The sequence below is a fragment of the Pteropus medius genome, unplaced genomic scaffold, assembly GCF_902729225.1.
Source record: "Pteropus medius unplaced genomic scaffold, Ma_sr-lr_union100, whole genome shotgun sequence".
Classification (NCBI taxonomy): domain Eukaryota; kingdom Metazoa; phylum Chordata; class Mammalia; order Chiroptera; family Pteropodidae; genus Pteropus; species Pteropus medius.
In genome coordinates, this window is record NW_024344374.1 from 4,864,804 (window position 1) to 4,888,219 (window position 23,416).

The following is a 23,416-nucleotide window of genomic DNA, read 5'->3' on the forward strand; positions in this document are numbered from 1 at the left end:
AAAGATCATATTCCCTGTGGAGGGAATCAGTTACTTTCAAGCCACACATTCTTTGTACAAGTGACATGTCTGAAAAAGAGCTGTGTTTGTGAGTAAGGAGTTAAAGGGAGAGGATGGGGGGAGAATAAAGAGGGTAAAGGGGGTCAAATATTTGGTGACAGGGGGAGACTAGACCTCAGGCGGTGAGCACAGAATGTAATATACAGATGATGTATTATAGAATTCTATACTCGAAATGTATATATTATTAACCAATGTCACCCCAGTAAGTTTAATAGAAAAAGGATTATATGTACACACACATATATATATTTTTAATAAAGGGAGAATGTTACAGATAACAAAAGAGAAAAAGGAAATGCCAGTTGAATTTACCCATGGGAAATGTTAGAAATTCAAAGGTCAATGTGATCCTTTACTATGAAATACTAAAGTCTTCTTGGAAATCGCCTTATGGAAAGATCTGGTTCATTTAGTGTTTTAGAAGTACAAAAATAATTTTTTTTTTTTTTAAATCTAAACATTCAGGAACTACTTTACCCAATGTACTTTAAAAGGATGTTTTGGTGAATCCTATTTGTGAAAAATAATTTCCTAGAAACCTGATCATTTGGGGATTTTTTCGAATGAGTTAAAAAGAACATTTTATTATAATGATTTATATCAGAACGTGGCTGGAGAGAGTATTGTCTGTTGGAAAGCGTGACAGGTGTTAAAATCTTCAAGTAATGGGGGAGAGGGGCTTTACTGAGAAAAGAAGAAAATGGTCTGGAAGCATTGCGAGGAGCAAGAACACCCAGCTCACCTCCAGGCCCCGTGGTGTGAGGACAAGGGAGAGAAAACACTTGACTTTGTTCACTGCTGCATCCCAACACCTACAAGTGTGCCTCACATGGTAGGATCTTAATAAATATTTGTTAAAGTGGATAAATGATAAGGAATTTTAATTTTGGCAAGAGGAAGCTTTGGAGACTGGTTCGGGAAGCTAACTCAGGTGCATTGTAAAGGCCGGCATGATGGGAGAGAGGCCAAAGGCCAAGAAAGCTGTTACGAGGCCATCGAATGGTTCAGGTAAGAGAGGAAAAAGGACTGGCCTGTACAGAGGCAGCGGGGGCACAGTGACATGAGCATGGGTGGGGGTGACCACAGGGATTGTGGGACCCTTACCTCAGGAAAATACAGGGACGACAAGTGGGGGGAGGCTAGTAAGGAGTTTGGTTGAATATGTGAGTTTGATGGATATTTGCGGGAAGATGCTGAGCTCCAGGTAGGACTCTAGGATGCACTCAGTAAAGCATCTCTATCTAGGGAAGGGTCAGAATAATGGGAATGGAGAAGATTATGGGTGGGCCCCGGGGAACAGCAGTGTTGAGTGAAGGCTGAGGCAGGGATGGGATAGGGCATGACTGGTGAGAAGGGCTTTCTAGGTGAAGAAGAGTGAGCAGAGGGATTAAAGAGCTGGTGGATTCTGGGTCGACTGAGTGATCCCAGCGCAGAGAGAGCAGCTGGTAGAGCTAAGGCTGTAAGAAGGGAGCAGGGACCAGACAAGTGGTGGCTATGGGGGCTAAAATATTGATTTTCCTCCCACCTTCTAAGTTCTTCTAGCTGGGCTAATAATCAAATCAACAGACAGATTAACAAGAGAAAATAAAAAATTTTAATACATGTACAAGAGAAGTTCACAGAAGCATGAAAATTTCAGAGACAGTAAGGCAACATTGAGTATATATGACATTTCAGCTTAAAATCAATATCCCAAAAGGCAGTTTCAGGGTAGCAAAATATTGGTTCCCTTTGGGGCGCTGATTCTTTACATTTTACCTGCAGGTGCCCTTCCCTGGGATGAGATGGCACCACACTCTCGTAGGTACCAGGCCCCCTAATACAGTGCCTGGAAGGGCCCTCCTCAGAAAGTGGCCACAAATTACAGCACACATGTGTGGCAACGAGGAGCCTTTTCTTCCCCTCTCCAATATTTGAGTCCATGGCAGCACCTTCTGTCTGCAAAAATATTACAAGATATTGAGAACAGTCTGGAGCCTTTAATAGAACTGAAAGCAAAACCTTGGGCCGAAAAGACAGAGTAAAATATTTCTAGGATACTGTTATAAAGCTTATGGACCTATAACCACGCCAAGGACACAGCTGTCCTGGGTGCCTGGGCTGCCTATACGGACAGTAACCACTGCTATTGCACTTGTCTGGCTTTATTGCCAAGACTGTTAGGCGTGGCCCATGGATATGACTTTGGCCTCAAAACCACATTCACCAGGGCTTCCTCTCACCATCTCGTGTAATTGTTTATCGTTTTCTTTAGAAATAATAAAAATACCAAAGAAAGCAAGCTTATAGCAAATGAATTAGCCCTGAGCTGGTGGTGCACAGACATGGGTTTGAGTACTGACTTTGAATCATTCTTGCTGGGTCGTTTTGGGCAAGTCCCGTCCCCCACCTAGGAATCATTTGCTTTACTAATAACGACTCACATGGAGCTCTTCATCGTGGCTGGCCCTGAGCTTACAGTTTTGCATAGATGCTCTCATTATGCTCACAGCAATCATATATGGTAGATGTGCTCAGGATCTGCCTTTTACAGATGAGGATTTGGAGGGATGGAGAGACTGAGCAACTTCCCCAAGTTCACACAGCTAGTAAGTGACAGAGCAGGATTCGAACCCAGGTCTTTGGCTCCAGAGACCCTGTTTTTCACTGATACTTTGCTATACTATAAAACGAGGAAAGTGGCTTAGGTGACAGAATATTTTCCTCCTAGCTCTAATGCTCATGCCTCTGACACTTCGATGTGCCCTCACCCATCCCGAGGAAATTACGAAAATGCGCAGGCTAAAAGAGGAGCAGCAGCAGCAGCCACCTATCTAAACACACGGTTCTCCCACTGCTTGCCTATTTTATCTCAATCTGTTCATAAATTACTTAGCAGTTGGGCCCTCGGGCTCTTCAATGCTTGGGTTCTTTTTACCAGGTGCAAACTGTTTCTGAGACCTGTCAGCTTTACTCATTTATGCTATTTGTCTAGCTTCCTAATTATTTGTGTTGCAATGCCTCTCACCTTAACTGGAAGTGGAAAAGAAAAGGAAGGCAGGAGAGGAGGGGGGAAAGTAGGCAGAAAAGAAAGGAAGGAAGGGAGGAAGAGGGAAGGGAGAGAGGAGAGAGAGGGAAGGAAGGAAGGGAAGGAAGGAAGAGGAGGGAAGGAGGAAGGGAGAAGAAAAAAAGAAAAGAAGAAGGAAGAAGGAAGGAAGAAGAAGGAAAAGGAAAAGGAAGGAAGAAGGAAGGAAAAGGAAGGAAGGAAGGAAAGAAGGAAGGGAGAAAGAAAAGAGAGGCAGAAGAGAGGGAGAGGGCAAGAGAGCTGGAGAGAAGGCAAAGGTATTTACCTGAGGAGCTGAAGAATCTTCACAGATAATGTGGGTATGCATGCTTTAGTTGACTTAATCATAAGCTACTGTGGTTTCTAAAGAGATTTTTACATCGGCCATGGTCCCATTCCAACAGAGGCTTTTAATATGCTGTAGAAGAAGCTATTAACATTCTTCATATTTAAATGATTTTAACACTTTATAATCTTAGTGGTTACTTAGGTAAATAATTAACTTGATCTGTGTATATAATCTTAAAAATGCCTTCACAGTATTTTCTCATCCTAGTCAGTGAACTTCCATTAACGTGAGGATTGTAATTTATTATGTGCGCTATTGTAGAAGGGAAAAGTTTACTTTCTCATTGAGTAGTTCTCAATAGTAGAACATTTCATGAATAAATCAGAGACCACTGCAAAGACTACCTCTGTGACAATCAGAATTATTATAATTTAAAATGTCAAGATTTCATCTCTTCAATATTACTGAAAATCCTTATGGTTCTTTCCAAAAATTAATAGCCCGTGCTTAAAAGTTCTGAGGAAAACACTTGAGAATTACTGGAAAAATGTTACAGTCCTATTTTTATTTTTAACGAAAAAATAATTCTTATCTTACCTAAAATCGAAATGGAATTAAGCACCACTGGAAAGAAAGTTTTCATTTAAAACAGATCATTAATGAGAAGCAAATTCACCGGATTTACTCAGAGAAAACCGTCCTTGGCCTTGGAGGCACAGTTTCCCAGCATCCTACCAGTGATCACGCTGTGTACATTCCAAGTATATTTAGCGTATTTTATGTTTTCAAAACTGTACTTAATCAGGACCTTGTTGTATGTTGTGTCTCGTCAGGGCATGAACTTTAGAGTGTTTACTGGATTTTTTAAATGCTTCAGTTGTTAAATGAGATAAAATTCTCAGCGGAGAAACAAAGACCTTGGGCCTCATAGGGCTTTGTTGTTGTTAATTGCCGAAGAAATACTTGAGTACATTCTTGTCATTTGCACATAAGCTTTGAGGCCTATTGAACTGAGAGGTGTAGTCCGACGTAGTCATCTGTGGCTTCTTGCTTCCCTCACCAGAGGGACTCTGCCCTCTGCTCTCTCTCCCTTCCCCATCCTTCTTTTCCCTTCCACATATAGCCTTTTTCCTCCATTCTTTCCAACACAGGGCTTTCCAACTTGCTGCTTTTCATTGAAGATTTTCGTGTGGAATAATGTATGACTTTCTCTTTATAATGGTACTATTTAAATGTTTACTAATGGGCAATCTGGATGATACGATGTCACTTCGTCAATGTAGAAGAGACAGTCCAGCTATGATGTGGGACCACATAAAAACAATTCGATGGGCAAATGTTGCTTGGTTTGGGGAATGTTTTTCAAAGGTCTTGTGAAGCAAGTCTCAAGCAGCTGGAGTGAATGTATTCAGGCTAGCATTTCCTTATGCTGAGGGTTTGGCAAAGGAGAGGCCAAGTGTGAGGATGCAGGGAAAGGAATTAAACGTAGTACAGGCAGGAAAGGAACTCACTTGGGCACAGGAAGCCGGAGACGCTGGAGAGGAAATGAAGGAAAGGCAGGCACCACAAACTAGGCCAAGAACAGGAGTAAACACAGTCTGAAAGCCAAGCATTCTCATATGACACCCTCTCTGTCTCTGCATCCGCTTGTTCTCCCCTTCCCCCACCCCCCTAAGGATGACTGTGTCCGCCCTAAGTGATTCCCAAACCAGGCTGTGTAACAGCGTCAGATGGAAAGCTTAAACAAATACAGATTCCTGGGTGCCAGATCTGCTAGGAAAATGAACTCAGAATTCCCCATCCATCCCTGCAGTTTCCCAGTTATTCTCAATGTGAGCCAGCTCAGGAAACACTAATTACAGTCTTAAGAGCTGACCACCATTCAGCAACTAGGCCTGACCACAGAGAAGAGGTGGTTTTGAGAAGTGTGTTTGATAAAACACAACTATAAGTCAATGTAAATAGTGCATGGACTGACACATGTCAGTCTTAAATGTTGTAGATTCAGAAAGTTGATGGTTAAAATGGTCTGTGGATGGATAATCCCTCCCATGAAAAAGTCACATTATCTAGAATTGACTTCTTTGCTCTTAAATAAGAATCAGAGATCAGCAGAGAAATGTCTTAAGTGGGAAATCCATAAATATACAAAACATCCAGATGAATTAGGATGAAAACCACCGTTTGAACTGGAAAGCAAGCAAATGATCTGCGTGGGTCCTAGGAGTTACATGGTCGACTGTCCCACGTCCTGCAGCCTGCAGGAATAAACCTTCCCTTTTATATCTAAATTAAAATTACTTGGACCACAATGGACACATTGTTGGAGGTTGTCCAGTGCCTGCCCCACTATTTTTATGGATTTTTAACTCAAATAGTTAACTCAAGAGGGTGGGGTTAGCTCCTGGTCACTCCTTGTTCAGATTTTCTATTTTGTCTGAATTTTTAATCTTGTATCCATCTTGCCTGGCATCCACCCCACACTGAGCTACATACAAGCCCTTCGTCTTTGGTTCTCCAAACAAATGCTGTTTTCAGAGGTCTAGGGGTTATGAGAAGTGCTTACATTATAACATAGCATAGCAAATGGCTTTAAATGTCTATATTAAATATTCTGTCTTCTGTACCTTTCTGTGAACAGGAATTTCTCACTCATTAACTCCTCTCCACCACCCCCATCTTTCATCTGACATTATAGATTTTATACACTTCTGAATTCCAAAAGTGAAATGTGCTTGAACAGTGTATAAACATTTATCTCAAGAGATATCACCAAACTCTTCTAAATTTACCAATTTATTAATAATAATTTATATTCCTATCTACAGAGTACAATCACTTAACTTTTGTCATTCTCTCACCAACAATTGATACTACTTGTATTTTATATATTTACCAATATTATAGGGAAAATATATTGTCCTATTATTTTCACTTGCATTAGTTTCATTATAAAGAGTTTGAGCATCTTTTCATAAATTCAGTGTCCAGTTGTGCTTATTTATCTATAAACTATGTTTGTTTTTTCTATTGGGTAGCTGGTAATTTTCAATTTTCTTATTGATTTATAAGAACTTTTTGTATATTAGAGATAGTAACCTGCAGTTTTGGATGTTGAAAATATTTCCTCCAGCTGGTTTCTTCTCTTAGATTTTCAGTGGTGTATCTTGCCCCATGAGGATGCCCTTGCAATTAGGATTGTTTCTAACTTTCCAATGACCTCACCTGGTGCTGGGTGGGAAAGCCCCACAGATCTACAGCTATTGGTTTGATTGGGTTTTTGTTGTTTTGTTTGCTTTTCCTTCTTATTCTTTTTTCCCTTGTAACAAACTTTTATTTTCTGTGGGACACATTTACTAATAGAGGATTACACCCAGCTATGCTTGTTGCTCTTTCTCCTTTCTAAAAGGAGAAAATGGCAGATTCTCTTTTATGATGGGCTAGTCTGGGCCTTCGGTTTGGTTTTCAGATCAGTTCTCTGAGCACTCGCAGGTCTGTTTTTCAGCTTCTGCTCCTCTAACCTTGAGGGCCTTTGGCTACAGCTAGAACATTATTTGCTGAATTTGGTTCATTTTGTTCAGTGTGGGGAGAAGACACTTTGTCAATGTGTTTAGGCTGATTCCTTATCCAGAAACATAACCTTTACTTTGGGTGTTTCTCCAGTAAGTACATTCTACTTCTTGGGTCCCCCGGGAGCCAGTCTTGCTCAGGACACAGTTTAAAGTGGGACAGCAAGCAGCATGGCAGAGACAACATGAGCAAAAATGTACACTTAGGCCATCGTGAAAGAAATCCTAATCAACTATCCTGCTGAGCAAAATTTTCAGAGAAGTTTTCTGTCCTAAATGGTATAGGGCCTTTGGGAGCATTTCATATTTACACAGCTATCTTTTTCAGAGAATTAGTAGCCCTTTATTTGCTTCAAGTGCACTTGTAACCTGTATCTTGGAGAAGAAACGTGCTTCTTTCATAAACTATTCTCAGCTCTAACAACCATTATCATGTTGAGAGACATACAGTGTGATGAACCCATAAGTGTGCATATTACCCAGCGTGCTGGGTAATAAGACCAGCCTTTCCCATCTCCAGTGCTTCTCACTCTTTCACATACTTAAAAATCAACTGGGAGCTGCTACGATCCAGTTTCCCTGGCCCTGCCCCCAGAGATTCTGACTTAGTAGGTAAAGATGGAGGCCAGGAATCTGCAGTTTAAAAAGCACGGAGGTGGTTCTGCTATCTGCGGTCCTGGGTAGTGGCTTTGGGCCCAGAGCAAGATTTCGCCACCTCAGCACTGTTGACATTGGGGACATGATAATCCTTTGTTGTCGGGGGCTGCCCTGTACACTTTAGAATGTTTAAGAACATCCCTGGCCTCTATCCATTAGATGCCAGCAGCAGCCCCCACCACCCATTTTGACAATCAAAAATGTCTCCAGACATTGCCAAAATGTCTTCTGGGGGGTCAAATCGCCCCTAATTGAGAACCATCTGCCTAAGGGAAAATAAACGAGAATATGTTAATTAAAAAGTTTTTTATTTTTGCATGCAGACGTTTATACCCTGACATCTATTTCATTGAACAAATCAGACACATACTTCTGAGCACCCGATATATACTAAGCCTTTTATATAAAAATGTTTAATCATGGTCATTGCCTCTTTTAGTATCTTATAAAATGGAAGAAAAGGAAATTTTCTTGTAAATTAATATTTATTGAACATGCATTTTTCCTAAATTAATATTCCCAATAATTTTCTATGAGATATACCAGAATGTTTAATATTAACGTAAAATTTATATTAATTCATATTAAAATACAAAAATTAATATGAAAAGAAGTAATTCAGAATAAACCTAGTGTGAATTGCTATATTCTTTCTAACAATTAAGCAAATTTGATTTGTAAACTTTACACATTTTAACATATGGAGAAAGAGTGATGATGCATCTGCGATAGTACTGTTTATAAAATCTCACCTCTGCTGCAATTTTAGACCATTTCCTTGGTGAGTCTATGGTGTATATAGATAAATAACTGTACCCACACATGCTGATTTCAATGTGAGTTTTTCACATGATAATGAAACATTAAAAAATAGATCATAATGTAGGGCACCCAAATATTTAACTCTTTAAGTCGGTGACATGAGGAGTGGAAGGAAGAAAGGGAGAGAGGAAAGAGAAAGAAAAGAAAGAATTGATCGAGACTGAAAAAAACAGATCAATGTAATCTCTGGCCACTAGTCAGCAAATTCTATTGAAATTTAAGAATGTAAGAGATTAGTTTACAAAAAAAAAGCTGGTGAAACAATTCCTAAATGCAAAGAAAAGGAAGCCTATTGATATTCAGGAACCCTGAGGAGAAGAGCTGATGTCTCTGTTGTAGACTTTATCTCCTTCCTGAAAAAAGGTGTCAAAGAAGAAAGCTCAAGACAGGAAAGAAGGCTTTCTTGGGACGGGAGGGTGCTATTTTTAATATATCTTTAGGGTGGGCAGGCTTTTAGGGTATTGGAAATCAAGGAACTTTGTAGACTAGGAAAGAACCAGACCCAGGCAGTTGTCTTTCACAGCTGTGTTTGGCATTCAGAACTGATGCTCAGGTGAGAACCCTCACCAGCAAGCAGTACAACCTAGGATGGAAACTCACAAGAGAGTCAGGGGCTCTGACTTGCAAAGCTGGAGAGAATTACTGGGAAAACGAAAACCTTGATCATGCCTTAGTGGGAAGTTAAATTCACGAAATCTGACTTTATTTCCCTCTGCAGAGAACGTGCAGAGTAAGGTAACTCCTTGCTTCTTAAAATGCTGTTTTCTGTGTGGGTTGTGTCTGTGTGTGTCCTCTCAGGAGTTCTAGACAGTCCAAAGAGTCATTAACATTATTTAAATATTCATGGTGGGGGAGGGGGTTACAGACTGAAATTTCAGACAGCTAGGGAGTGAGGGATGGCTGGCCACCCGCCTAATCGAGCCCCAGGCAGTGTATCCGCTGCCTCCTTCCCCACGGCTGGCTTTGTTAACACTCACGCTTTGACACTAGGCCACCGCTGCCGCAAAGGGGAGGGCAGAATGAAGGCTCTGGCGAGCCAGTGAGACGGAAGCATCCCTCTCGACACCTCAGCCTCTGGGCCACGTCACACGGCGACCCCCATCCTTGTCAACCGCTCCCCGCTGTGGTACTTACTCGGGGACAGTCGTGATGCTGGGTAAGAGATAAGAGACTCGCTCCCCCTCAGCAACGCCCGGCGTTGTGAGCGCGCCCATGCTCCCACACACTTCCTCAAACTCATACACCTGTGTGTACACCAACACCCACGTCCACACGCACGCACACCACATGCCCACCCATGCGCTAACGCAGGTCCACTTACCCAGACAGAGCCCTCTCCCCCGTTTGCAAATTAGCTGCTTCACTTGTCTACTCGTCCCCCCGCCCCGCTCCTTCCCTCTTCCTTCCCTCCATCACTCCGTTTTACACATTCATTCATTTCTTGGTCTCTTGGTTTGTGCAAAGATTCCGCCAAAACCGCAGAGAAAAGGTGTGGGTGAATAGGGAGGGGATGGGGAAGCCGAGGGGCCGATCTTGGGCGCCGGGCACCCGGAGGGGGCGGGGAAGGGGCGGGTCCCCAGAGCCTGCGGGCGGCGCTCCCAGCCCTCCAGTGCGCCTGGCGGCCGCCGCTCTCCACAGATGCTCTCGGCCCATCCCGGGGCTGCCGACTCCTTTCTCCAGCGTCTCGCGGACGCCGGGAGCAGGAGGCAGTGGCTGCACCGCGCTGGAACGGAGCCGGAGGACTGCGCCCCCCCGGGATCCAGCGCCCAGAGGTGGGTGTCCAAGCTGATGCGCGGTGGGCCGGAACACCACGTTCCGGGACGCCTTCCTGGTGTTGGAGCTTCGGGCGTGGGGATAAGGTGGCCTGGGGAGGGGTTGGTGATCTGGGTAGTCCTTGGAAGCACCGCGGACTTTAAAGGGCTTTTATGGTACTTGTCTAGCGGATCGTGTGCGGGGAGGGGAGCCGTGCTGTGCCATGTGGCTTTCAATTCCTAGGTTTGGAGGAGGGCCAGGTTTTGGGCTGCTTTATTCAATACTAAGTCACTTGTATATGTTTTAAAAAATAAACATAGGAACAACTCCAACACGTACATAAATACACACAGTCGGGCTGTACAGGAAAAGCAGCGAATACCACAGGGCGGTAGACGCCTCCCCAGACCCTGGAGCCGCGGTGGTTCTGGCTCGCGTGGAAGGCGCGGGTCCCGCTTCCTTAGATGGCAGCGCTGGGGGCGTTTTCAGAAGTCTGGAGTTTTGCAGGGAGACTGAGTCCGGCCAGCCGGAGCCTTTTCGGGTCCGGGAAACGAACTCGGGATGGGATGCGGAAGAGGGAGCAGCCCTTCTGCGCGGGGAGCGAGCAAAGGTACGGGTCCGAGCTGAGCCTAGAAGTTCGGCTCGCGGCTGGGATTCTGGCTGTTAGAGTCCGATGTTTTTATCCCAGGTAGAGCCGGAGTGCCCGTCTCTGGGCCTTTTGTGGGGACGCTTTGGTGAGTCAAAGAGGCGCATCGTGGTGGTGAGAGCCAAATACACTGCCCCTCGTGCGCGTGGAGGAGGCGCGCCCTCAGGGATAGGGGCGAGGAGATACCGCGGCCCCGAGAAATTGTAGAGGAGCGGAGCGGAAGACAGGGGACTGACTCCAAGTCCGTTAGGGCGGGGGGCCTGGGAGCCCAGGAGTTCGCCGAGGGAGGTGGCGCGGGCCGGGGAGCGGTGGCGCTGGTGGCCGGGTGAGAACTGAAGGCAACCGGCGGGATGCGCGCTGAGCGGGGCGAGGCGGTGAGCGGGCCCGCGGGAGCGGGACCCGAAGCCAGGTTCCTGAGCTCTCCTGCTCGGATGAGAGACGCTCGCCAGCCCTGGGGGTCCCTCATCGTTCTGCAAAAAAAAAAATGGGGGGACATCTCGGAGGAAGGTGACTCGTTTAGAGAGGCGGTGGATTCTCTCTCCAGACCGGATAGAGCCAGATTCCCGCCTGGGGTTAGTAGTGGTTTGGCTGATAGACAGTGTGGTCAAATTTTGATAAATCTGTACCATTCCCTGTAGCAGTTTTAAGTGCAACGCCATTAATTTGGGCAAACTTTCCCCGCCCCCCTCCTAAATATATTCGCCTTTGAAAAGAGACTACCCCCCGCACCATGCATATCTCTACAAATATGGTAATCTTTGAGTCTTTGAACAAGTTCTCAGGAAGCACCCTTCCATCTTATCACAGTTCCCAGGTGCCCGGAGGCTGAATAAGAGCGAACCCACCCCTCACCATTGTAATCCCAGGGGCTCTGTTTCCTTGTCTTTGTTCTAATTAAAGAGAGTTCACTTAAGCATCACACTTTTCTCTGGAAATATTCCCAATTTAATTAAACATTCTTCTTCTCCCAGCAGGGTAGTCTCCCCAAATTTATTGATCAACAGCATTTCGGAGTAACAAGTCTAGAAGCGAAGTGTATCTTTAGTAAGGAGTTTACTCTGTTTCTTTAAGCATAAAGCCTTTTAAATATTAAAACTTGCCCCAAAGCACCTTCTAAACAGCTGTCTGTCCTCTGCCGGCTCTCTCCTCCTCAGTTCTGACACAGACTCTTTGCTTAAAGGGCATTTTCTCCTTCAGGTGGACACATGGTGGGTCTTACAGGCCCTGCAGTTATTTTGGGCTGCACCAATAAAATTAGTCATGAGCCAGGAAAAATGAAAGTAATGCTATGTAGGTCTCCCAACAAACTGCAGTTAAGTGTTGAGCTGTTTCTCTGGCAGCGGAGTTCATTTCAGTTTCTTTCTGGAATGCCGAGGCGCTATCATGAGAGGATGGCTGGGCTTTAGGACGGGACATTTTGAAATACCCATTATCTCATAGCTCTGGCATGACAGTTGGCACAGCTTCCTGTGTGCAGAGTTTGGGGTAGTTGTCAGAATTTATTTCACTTCCATAAGTTGCTCATTCTCACTCAGTAGTCTCAGTACCTCAGGGTATAAATTGAAGCAGGTTGTCTTATTTTGTTATCAAGTAAGGGGGAAATATCCACTTTTTAAAAAAAATTCCCAAACTTTCAATATTTTAGTATAGAACATATTAAATGTCACTTTAAAAAATGCTAACATTCTGGACTTTCTAGTTAATTATTATAATTATCGTCTAGATACCATCTTTTAGATTTATTGGACTCTTAAAGCATTCATGTCTCAGATTTCTCATGGTGTCATTATAAGTCTACTTAATAAAGTAATAAGAAATGTTTCAAATAGAGATGAAATTGAATTTGGATGGAGTGTGTATTGAGGAATTTTAATAATTGAAACAGGCACATGTTGAAATTTACTTCTGAAAACCAAGAGGATGATGTTTCGTTCCCTTCTTTCATTTTATACATTTCTCAGCATGGTATATGATCTTTCTTGAATTCGCCTCTGCAATGGCTGTTCTTTGATCTTCAGAAACACAGGAGTTATCCTTTACTTAGATTATTGTTGGCACAAGGGAACCTGTTCCAGCTATTGGAAATTTGAAGTAATTATTATGCTTATCAGAGTTAACAATTTTAGTGTTAGTAAACTTGATACCCAGAGGCAAATTTCCTGTGAAGCTAAACAAACAAACAAACAAACAAACAAAAAAACAACAAAAAAAACTTAAGATTCAGGGTCCGGCACTATCACCAGCCTTCCCCAGTAGCACTTTGAGTGACTTGGGCCTGAGAGAGGCAGTGCCACCATAAACCATGATGAGACATATACGTATATATATATTTGCTAGATAATCCCCTTCTAAGAATATATATATGACTACTGTTTAAGTTGTGGATATTTGCCCTTCAAACACATTTTTAGGACTGTATTTTTATCGCAAAGTTGAAATCGTCTCTATTCCCACAGGAAAAATCCACTATTTTACTCAAAGAGGAAGTTTAAATAGTATTAGATTAATTAGAATACTTACGAAATGGAGTGCTCTAAGTTATATAGTACCTGAAGTTTAAACCTAAGTCTTAAAAATTTGTTTCAACTGTTATTGATGACAGTGTTTCTAAAATGTAATGAATGAATATCTTGCCTCCATTTCTTCTGGCGAATATACTGTTGTGCTCCCACGGACAGTTCAGGATTGTAGTCTCAGTGCGACGTTAGCATAGATAGGAATTATGATTTATAGGCATGGGGAAGTGTGATTGTGGAACCCAGTCCAGGACGGACTCTGGAGGCTGCCTTTTGTGAAAACTAACATCCTCATACAAACGTAACTTCTGTTCTTTGCCCTACTCTCAGAAAAATGAATGAATTAATATTTGCCCTTCTTCGTGCAATAAAACGGGATGTGCTTTCAGCAAGGGGTTCTTTTTTGCTGTTGAAGTGAATCCTGAGACTGAGAAGGTACAGGAAAGGACAGCCAGCATGGGAAAAGAGATTGAGGCATCTTCGGGCCCCATAGACTTCTTTTCTCTTTAGTTCTCTCCTCTGAAATCTGAGACTGCCAGTGCTGTAAGGCTTTGGAGGGGTACATTTGAGCAGGATTAAGGGACTTGTAACTAGCATTTGTTTTTATCTTTGTGGGAGGGGGTCTCAGAGTGACCGAATGGGCCATGCAGCTGGAGAAGGTGCTCTTTGGAAGAAGAATGCTTCTGGTTTCCTTATCCAGGTGGGGTGGGGTTGGGATGGAACTTTGCTCAAGTGGGCATGAAGGGTTGGGATTTTTTGTTTGGTTTTGTCTTTTAAGTCTTGTAAGATTCTTGTCTCAATTGAGAGCAATGTGAATGCCAGGGAAGAGGAACTTAGTGGGGAATTTGTCATTGTCCTTTGAGCCCTTTTTTTCTTAGGTGTGAGCAGATGCTTGGTTGGAGCAGATGGGATGAGTAGAGCCAATTATTCAGTTGCTATGATGCCCCAGTTAGGTGTTCAGACCATGGCAGGGCCAAAACATTTTAGTGCCTTGGCCAAGTTCTCTGTAAGAGCTGGAGCATGTCACATGAACAGAATGAATCTTAGTTTCTTCATCTTTACAAATGGGGATACCATAAGTAAACAGTCTTTAAAGTTAATCTTAAAAATTCCAGTAATTGTGTAGCAGATCAATTGATTATCCTTCACACTGATTTGATCAAGAAGCTTTGAGAATGGTTATTCTCCAAGACTAACCTTTACCTTCTCACCCTCCAGCGGCCTCCTTTTGACTTGGGGGAATCTGGTCAACATTCTTTTCCTCCCTTTACCCCCGAATCACTGACACTGTTGTATTGAGGCTTCTTTCAGTTTTCCTTATTCGCTCCCTCATAATACTTTGAAGACTCAAATTTTCAGGACCTTAATCCTGGGAATTAAGCTCAGTCAGTGACCTGCATGTGATGGGTGTCAGTGGGAGTCTCCTTCTGGAACTCCTGCAAGATGCTTTGCCAGCTCTATTGAGTTTACTCTGTCCCCAAGACAGGAAAGTGGATTAAATAAATATTTGCAATGAGAGTCGAAATAAACAAGGTCTTCAGAAGAGCCTGAGAAACCTAGTGAATCCAGTCCTTTTTGCCTTACCACTGAAATTTTCACAGATTTGCAGTAGACTTGGCTGGTTGGATGTATTATTATGTAACATCATTGTGAGGTGGACACACCAGAAATGTTATTTTGAGTAAGTTCTTAAGTGCTACAAATCAAACACATAAAATGTATCTTCCATTCTTGGTCCAAACCTTTCCAACAAATTTGTGGTGGCAGCCAGAACCAGGGTTCCAGATTAGGATGAGCTTGTGCATTTAAGGAAGTGAGTCGTTTAGAAAAAGCAGCTGGGGATTCACAAGCAACATGATTTAAAAAGCGGAACTTTGTACCGCGTAAACCCAGTTTGTGAGGCCCCTGTAAAGTTTTCTTTTTAGTCACTGTCTGCTAGAGGGAAGTTCACCCTCAAAATGTCTGTGGAGCGGGGCCTGTCCACCCCAGGTCAAGTGACTCTCCAGTGCCCATACTCCGTTTAAGGACCTCAACACTGCGTGAAGACTCAATTTCCTAGGAATCTGCCTGTTCACTTGGGCAGCACTTATGGTCATGTGGTCTCATCACCCCAGTGTCCACGTAGGGATTCCTGGATCCCGGCACAGACTGTCAGGATCACTCATCTGGGAAGAGCCGGGATACAACTTTTAAAACTGGTTTTCCTCGTGGTGTCAAATACCAGGTGACAGTGGCTATTCTGGGGCTATGTCAGCAGGTCTACAGAGATCTGCTTGAGCTTTCTGCCCCATGGAGCACCTTATCTGCTATATAGGATTGGTAAGAAATAGAGTCAATGTATAAAGATAGATAAATGCCAGTCCAGAAATATTAACCTCTCTTTGAATTATGTAAAGATGTATTTTACTGCTTTGAACATGCTTTAGTGAGGGGGCCTTGAGAAGGATTATTGCTATGCAGAGTAAGGATAATATAATGCTAGAGCAGTTTTTCCTGGGTTGTCAGAGGGGGCCGGACTGGAATTTTCTATACAGTGCTTAGAGTGCCCTTGGCTGGTAAAGTTTAGAGGACAATTTCCAGGTTTTTAGTCTTTTGTTGGTTAGAAGGGAAGTGTCTATGCATGGAACTGCCACCCACATGTCACCAAGTTCTGTGAAGAGGTGGCGGGGGTTGCGTTCCTCAGGTAGCCATCCTATCCACAGCCCATGACTCTTTCCGGGGCGTTGGCGGTGAATCTGTGGGCTAGGACTGACCTAAGCTTCCTATAGCAGAGACAGGCCCTGCAGACTGGGGAAAGCCCCAAACCTGGGCCGTGGAGGGGGATGACATCTACTTACCTTTCCTCCTCCTCAGCCTGACTTAAGCCTTTAATGCAGAGCTCTGCCAGGGCCCGCCTGAGCCCTGTACCTGGGTTTTTATAGGGAAGGTGTGAGGAAGGCCAAATTTCACTTTTCCGTAGGCAGTTAACTGACTGCTTTCAGCCCCTCTCCCTGACTGCACTGGCTTACATTATCATGATGTCATTCCCACAGTGGAATAATGAAGAAAGTTACTTTGTAGCGATGCCTTGCGTAAGTTTTATGATACAGCCTGTCAACAGAGAAAGACACCATTGTTTGGCCCTTTTTATGTGGGAAGTTGTGTGAGTGATTTTTCCCAAAGGAATAAATCTGAATTTTCTAGAAAATTCACATATTTCACAACCCTGAATTCAAAAATTTTTTCTGTCTGTGAATGAAAATCAAGGTCCATGTGCCATGGGCTGTGCGAGTCCAAGGGTATATTTAGCCTGGCAAATTCTTATTTTTCATTAGAACATTTTATCGTTGTAAAGGATAGCGAGAATACTCTTCCGACATAATTCTAGATGAGCAGAATACATTCATTTGGGGAGGAAAATGAGCAAACTGTATTGGAAACTTAGATCATATCCAAAGTGCTTGTGATTATTTCGGTTTGGGATCATTTGTCCTTTAGAGAAAGGTTCAATTTGGTGTTAAATACAGCACAAAGACAGGCCTCGAGAGTGGGAGGCATGGCTTTTACATGAATCACAATGTGTACATTGTTTTAAAATATTCTTTTCATCATATGCTTCCTTATGAAAACAATTCAGTCTCCGAGGCATGACATGTTATGCCTCGGAGAAGCTATAAGATAGAGGAGCGGAAGGGGCAGAAGTCCCTCCCTTTCCAACCACTGTTCAGTGTGGAATGGAGTTTTCTCTTCTAGGGAATTCTCTGTAATGCCCAGGGATGCCTTGATCTTGAGGTTTCCTGGATTGGTGCTGGGAGGAGGTAAGAGGGAATTAACATTTTTTGAATGCCAGATGCCAGACTGGTTGCTTTTCTCTACTATTTTCCTTAATCCTTATAATCACCACCATTTTTCAAATGAAGACACTGAGGCCCTTAGAAGTTACATAACCAGCCAAAGGTCCCACAGCTATACAACATCAAGCCAGCGTTTCTACCCAGCTCCCTCCTCTTATTAAACCAGTGCTTTGGGACCTCGCTGCTCAAAGTGTAGTCTGAAGACCTGCAGCATTGACATCACTCCAAGAGCTTGTTGAAACTAGAAAGTCCTGAGCCCCATCTCAGACCTGCTGAATCAAAATCTGCATTTTAACTAAATCTAGTTTGAGAAGCTCATCTCCACAATGAAAACTAGCCCATCCACAAATTTGACCTTAGAGATTGGTCTGTCTGGGAGCAGGGAAGGGTGCTGCTAGAATCTAGTGGGATGCAGCTAAACATTCCACGGTGCACAGGACGGCCCCTTGCAGCAAAGAATTATCCTGCCCATTACGTCCATAGTTGAGAAGCTGCGGTCTAGTTGTCCATGAAGTCATGTGCCGTAAACATGTCTCTGTAGCTCTGGATATCTGCAGATCTGTAGCAAGCATATCTTACATGAGATGGTACAAATTCCAGTGGGACTGGGAAAGGGAACAAGAGCTTAAATTGCAGCATGAATGATTCTGTTAGAGTGTGGAGAGTGTCTGGCTATCCTATCCAAGAAGCAGTGAAATGCTCCTGAGCATGTACTGAGAGCCGCTGGGGGGCTGCGAAGAGGTGACTTTCCCCAGTCCTGCCTGGCAACAATGCTTTTCGTTTCTGTGTTTTACTCCCCAAACTTGCCCAGGCCTCTGCTCTCTATCTTTCAGTTCCAGAGCATGCTGCGTTGGGTCAGCTGTGCCACCTGGAGGCTGGGGAAGAAAAGAGAATAAATGAAAGACTGAGAAAGACAGGCAAAGCCTCATTCCTGCCCATCTATGTATTTCCCGCTTTTCTCACTCGGCTCCTTTAATTCCACCAGGCTGCAGGCACTTCCACAGGTCAGCGGTTATCTTCCCCTCCTTCTCCTCTTTAGATTCTGGCCCAAAACTTCTGGGACCATATTTTTTCCATCTCGTCTGCCTCCCTCTCTCCTTTTCTCTCTGTCTTCCTTTTACGAGCTGAAAATCAACCTGAATTATGACTGGGAAGTGAAACCAGCACGCCCAATATAAATTCAGAGGGGGAAAGTTTTGAAATGAAAGTATAGCCAATTAAAAGCCCCCTGTCCTTCATCTTCAGTTATGAGAGTCTCCTTCAGAATGGCTACACACATCTCTACCTCCATTCTTGTTTTACTCCTATTAATAAACTTGCTTTTTTTGAGCTCCAGAATTTTAAAACAAGAGGTTTTTTTCAATGCTATTTTTTCCCCAGCTTTCTTCCATTATTGATGTTACAACAGTTATTTCTCACTCCTTTTTTAATGAACATTGTCTGTGAAGTAGACTGTTCTAGACAAGTTTTGGAGCCAAACCAGATTTACAGCAAGCCATTCCAAGAGAGGGAAAACCACTTTGCAACTTCCAGGTACTGTCTTTTCGTAACTTTCGTCATCCCTTGCAAAGGAAAGGTGGGGCCGTAGAGGTGGAAGGAGGCCTGGGGAGTGACTGGCGGGCTGTGCGGAGCATCCAACCCCAGCATTTGGACTTAGAGGCCGGGGCAGAGGAAGCCAGAGTGCTGGGCTTCGGGCCAGAGGGGAATGTATCTTCCCAGGTCTGGGAAGCCTGTGTTTTTCCAGCAGACAAGCTGATCTGCTCTAGAGGGCTTTAAATGAGGACATGGGGGAGTTGCAGGGACTAGTTGGAGCCAGAGAACATGAGAGGAGTTATCAGTTATGTCACAAAAAGGGGAGATTTGACATCTGGTCATTGATTCCTAGTACTGTTTTGAGAAAATAATTTGGAAATCAGTATCAGAAACAATTTTGTCTTTAATATAAGTCTTGAAGGTGTGAAAACAAAAGGAAGAAAACTGACCTGGGCTGTCTGAGACTTGGCATCTAGACTTTATTATTGTAATTAATGATTAAGTGCATCTTTTAGTCCGGGTACGTATTAGACTCACAACAACCCTGTGTGGTGCTTGGATTGTTTTAATCCCATTTTAAAGATGAAGACACTGCAGCTGGGAGAGGTGAGATGAATTGGTCAAGGCCGGGCCCATATCACATATATTTTTCCTTTCTTGTTTCTGTGTTGGCTAAGCCTCTGTTTGCTCTTTTGAGGAGAGAGAGGAAACTGGACCAGGAGTTTTGACTTTGATATACTTAAGCTACTTGTTTTAAACTGAACATCCCTCCTCTGGGTGATTAGCCCCTTGATTTTAAAGGCAATCTCTGCTTGTGTGTCTTCTTCCTTTGAGACCCCTATCTCCCCCAAGGCACCAATCCTCTCTCCAACCCACACCCCCGTAAGTGTATTCTCCTGTCTCATGAATTCCTCAAGGGGCCTTTCGGGCTTGATAATGTATGTCATGTCTTGCAAAATCCACCAACCTTTCTTTTCCACATATTATACCTTTCAAAATTGGCCTGGAAAATGCTAGCAAGAATCGTCACACAATTGACTGCTGCAAATACTTGGACAAATAAAAAAGTAACAATTACTGGGGGTTTATGAAGAATGGATCCAAGCCAAGGACAGTTTGTATGAATAGAGGAAGATGTAATATACTATGCATACAATTGAATAAAACCTTGAACCTTTAACACGTGCCCATGTTCATCCACAAATTGTGATCAGGCTTTTTTCAGAATAGTGTAACTTTGAAAAAGTTTAGATTTTTACATTTCTTCACAGAGTTCAATCTTTCATAGAGCAGATACTCTGAGATTAAAGTGGATTTCAGCTGTTTGTTGATAACAAATATTTATTAAAAGTCATGTCCTATTTCATCAAGTGCCTTATATGTATTGTCATCTTTGACCCTCATAATATCCTGTGGGGGAAGATACCATTATTCTAATATTTTTGTTTAAGCTGAAGAAACTGAGGCACAGGGGTTATGGATAAGGGCACATAGCAAGTGTCAAAGCCGGAATTTGAATTCCTGTAGTCTGGCTTTTATAGATAATCTCTTAATCACCTACACTTGATATAAACTAGCTTAATACAAACTACGCTTGCCATCTTTTACTATGGTTGAGGGTATGAATCTTAGCATATAAACGAAGGCTTGCAAAAATATAGCATTTAAATTAACTTAATTTTGTCTCCAAGTCTTCAACCTTTTCAGCTAATGGAAAATTCAACCTTGATTATTTTTGGAACACACCCACCTTGTCATTGTATCCAGGGTCTAACGTTGGAGAAGGTGCTGGGTTGTGGGAAGGGGGCCTTCCAGACACCTGTCTATGCTGATTTAAGCTGTGATTTCCAGTCACATGTCTGTACTGCTTATGACTGTTCCTGTCTACATGGTCAACGTTGAGGCTTTCTGCTAGTCTGAGCAGGCATGAGATGGAGCACAGAATTCTGGGAACCTGGAGCCTGGAGTCTCTCCTCTGAAGTCTTGCCAGTTACCCTAGAAGCTTCCAGGGAACAGAGCAAAACACCCCCCGGAGTGGAGGGAGAAAAGACCCTTTCTAAAAATACCTTGCGTAATCTTGTCCCTGGCTTAGAATTTTACAAAAGCCAGGAAGAACCTCTACTCCTTGACACCAGATCCCAAGCAAGCATTTAAATTGAAAGCCTGGCTGGCTGCCTAAGGAGGAAGGAGGGGAGAGAAAGTAAAAGAAGACATTTACTAAGATCTCAAAAATGTTCATGGCGTGGAATGGTGGTTGCCAGGGGCTGGGGGGAGAGGGAGGTGGGAGTTGGTGTTCAGTGGGAACAGGGTTTCAGTTTTGCTAAATGAAAAGAGTTTGTGGATGGATGGTGGTGATGGTAGCACCACGATGTGAATGTTCATAACGCCACTGAACGGGACACTTCAAAATGGTTAACATGGTAAATGTTATGTATATTGTATCAGAGTAAAAAGGCATTAGTCATCAATACAGAAAGCTTATTTTATTTCCTTTGTAAAAACTTTGACTTTAATTAGAAATAATAAAAAGATAATATCCAAATGACAGAAATTAAAAAAAAAAGATTAAAAAAAGTTCATGAAAACTATTTTTTTTACAGTCAAAGGGGGAAAGCAGACTTGAATCCTCCAGCTGTGGATATGTTCATCTTTCCTTGGGGACGTGCCAACTCTTATCTGAACCCTGAGCCCAGCCTAGGTCTTGAACCTTCTGGGCCCTAAATATCCAATTGTGAGTTAGCTCAGAGGGTGTTCGAGGGTCCTAGCTGAACATTCCCGTAAAGACTGCTCAGTGGGAGGAGCCTGGGGGGTCTCGCAGCCCTCATAGAAGGCCAAGGGCTGATACTTTCTACTAGACAGCTCTCTGGCCCTGGGATGAGAGCAGCTCCTAAATACCACAGCTTTGTCATCAAAGGAATCCCACGCTATCACATCTCTCAGTATTGTTTCCTTTGCAAATTAACTCTGGCTTGTCACATTTCCAAGTTGGAAACTCCTCCCACAGCCCCCTTATTTTTTACCACAGTGGTTCCATGATGAGGGAAATGATGGATGCCTAGACTTGTCTTCTGGCATTCAGAGTGTCAGATATCTGGGCCCTACACAGGGAGCCCTAGTTCAAATCCTGGTTTTGTCATTTGCTATCCATGCCACCTTGGATGAATTATTAAACCTTTGTAAGCTTCAGTTTCCTCATCTGTAAAATGGGAATAATAGTACTTTCCTCAGAGAGTTGATGTGAGGATTGAATGAGAAAATGTAGGTAGCTTAACAGAGATCCTGGCACATGGTTAGCATTCAATACTAAAATACAGAGGAAGCTGTATATTACCCACTAAAAGTCAGGCATTTTGACTATTTTTAACATATCGTTCCCTTAACATGACCATAAACATTAGTGTCTATATTTGTCACAATTGGAAGCACTTATAGACACAAATATAGACATTAGTGTCTATATTTGTCACAATTGGATCTGCTTCCTATCCTTCGTTTCCTATTTCACCTCCCTTTAAGATGATAGCTGTTTTAAGCAAGCGCAGTAACTGATTTTGGAGACTCTCATATTATCAAGTAGAGAAAGAGCTTCCTTGTTTTTTTATCAGATGATAACAAAGTAAATGTGGCCTGGCTTTCTTATCACTGGGAAGATACAGGATGAGGAAGGAGAATGACCGTTAGTAGATAACCTTCTAACTGATGAAGGAGTCAGTTTTTTCTAACTCTGGGCAAATTAGAGAGAGTAAGATGCCAGGTTCCAATCTCTTTGTAACAGTGAGCCCGATGACACTGCCCCTGTGGACAGTGGTATTGTCATGGCCGTTCTCTCAATTAAGAATTTTATGTTTAGATTATTTTAATTTCAAGTATTAAAATACTCTTGTTTTTCTAGTGATAATTAAACTCTTAAAAGTTAAAAATAAAGTAAAATTAAATTGTTGTTGCTGAATGAAATAATTTTCTGTTAAAGGGTGCCCTAAAAAGCATTCTAGAATGTAGGTCTAAGACATCATCTGGCTGGTGCATTACTTATTCTGTTCCTGTTTGTCTGCCTGGTATTTCCTACCCAGGAGTTCATTGACTTCAAGGCATTTGAATCCATTCTGAGCCGGGAGAAAAAACATCTGAGTCTCCTTCGCCCTAACAATAGTTTTTTTTTTGTTTCGTTCTGGTTTTAATGCGTTGTACACAGTCCTCTAAAAAACAGGCGTTTGAGGGGGGGCAGTGGGCGTGAACAGAGGCATTTCCTCCTCCACCCTAGCTGTTGCTAAGCTGTAAGCTAATATTGTGAGAGAGAAAAAATATCAAGGTCTCAACTTTCCTTGGCATATTGCTTTGTATTTTTGTTTACTAGTATTAGTGAAGACTTCTGGTTCAAGCTGAATGGTTTGCACTTTAATTTGCTAACTTCGAGTTTTGCTTAGATTAACTCAAGGTGCCTAGGCTTCTTGGACTCCCGGAGGGTCTTTTTACACCTTCCTTGTTATTCTCTTGTGGTCTTTCTGTTAGCATTTCTGATCAAGAATTTCTTTTATGTTGATAATCGCTCAATCTGCTGGGCTACAGAAAGGTCTGTTGTGCTGCCTTTAAATTTATTTTTATGTTTGTTGTTAAAAGTGAAAACAAAACATGGCGATTTATTTTCTCTGTTTAAATTTTGATACTTTTCTTTTTCCCAAAATCCATTGAGAAT

General features: G+C 42.9%; 1 protein-coding gene across 7 annotated transcripts in view; it reads left to right on the forward strand.

Moving 5' to 3' along the window:
- Positions 1-23,416, forward strand: part of PALM2AKAP2 (PALM2 and AKAP2 fusion) — a 301,504-nt gene that overhangs the window by 191,832 nt on the left and 86,256 nt on the right. Inside the window, exon 1 of one of the 7 annotated variants that reach the window (XM_039870677.1) lies at positions 10,046-10,215. The exons of 5 other annotated variants lie outside the window; for them this stretch is intronic. The gene's annotated coding sequence lies outside the window, so the exon portion shown is untranslated. Of the gene's footprint in view, positions 1-10,045; positions 10,216-10,615; positions 10,806-23,416 lie in introns of those variants that run through there. One more of the 7 variants, XM_039870678.1, reaches the window with a different exon arrangement.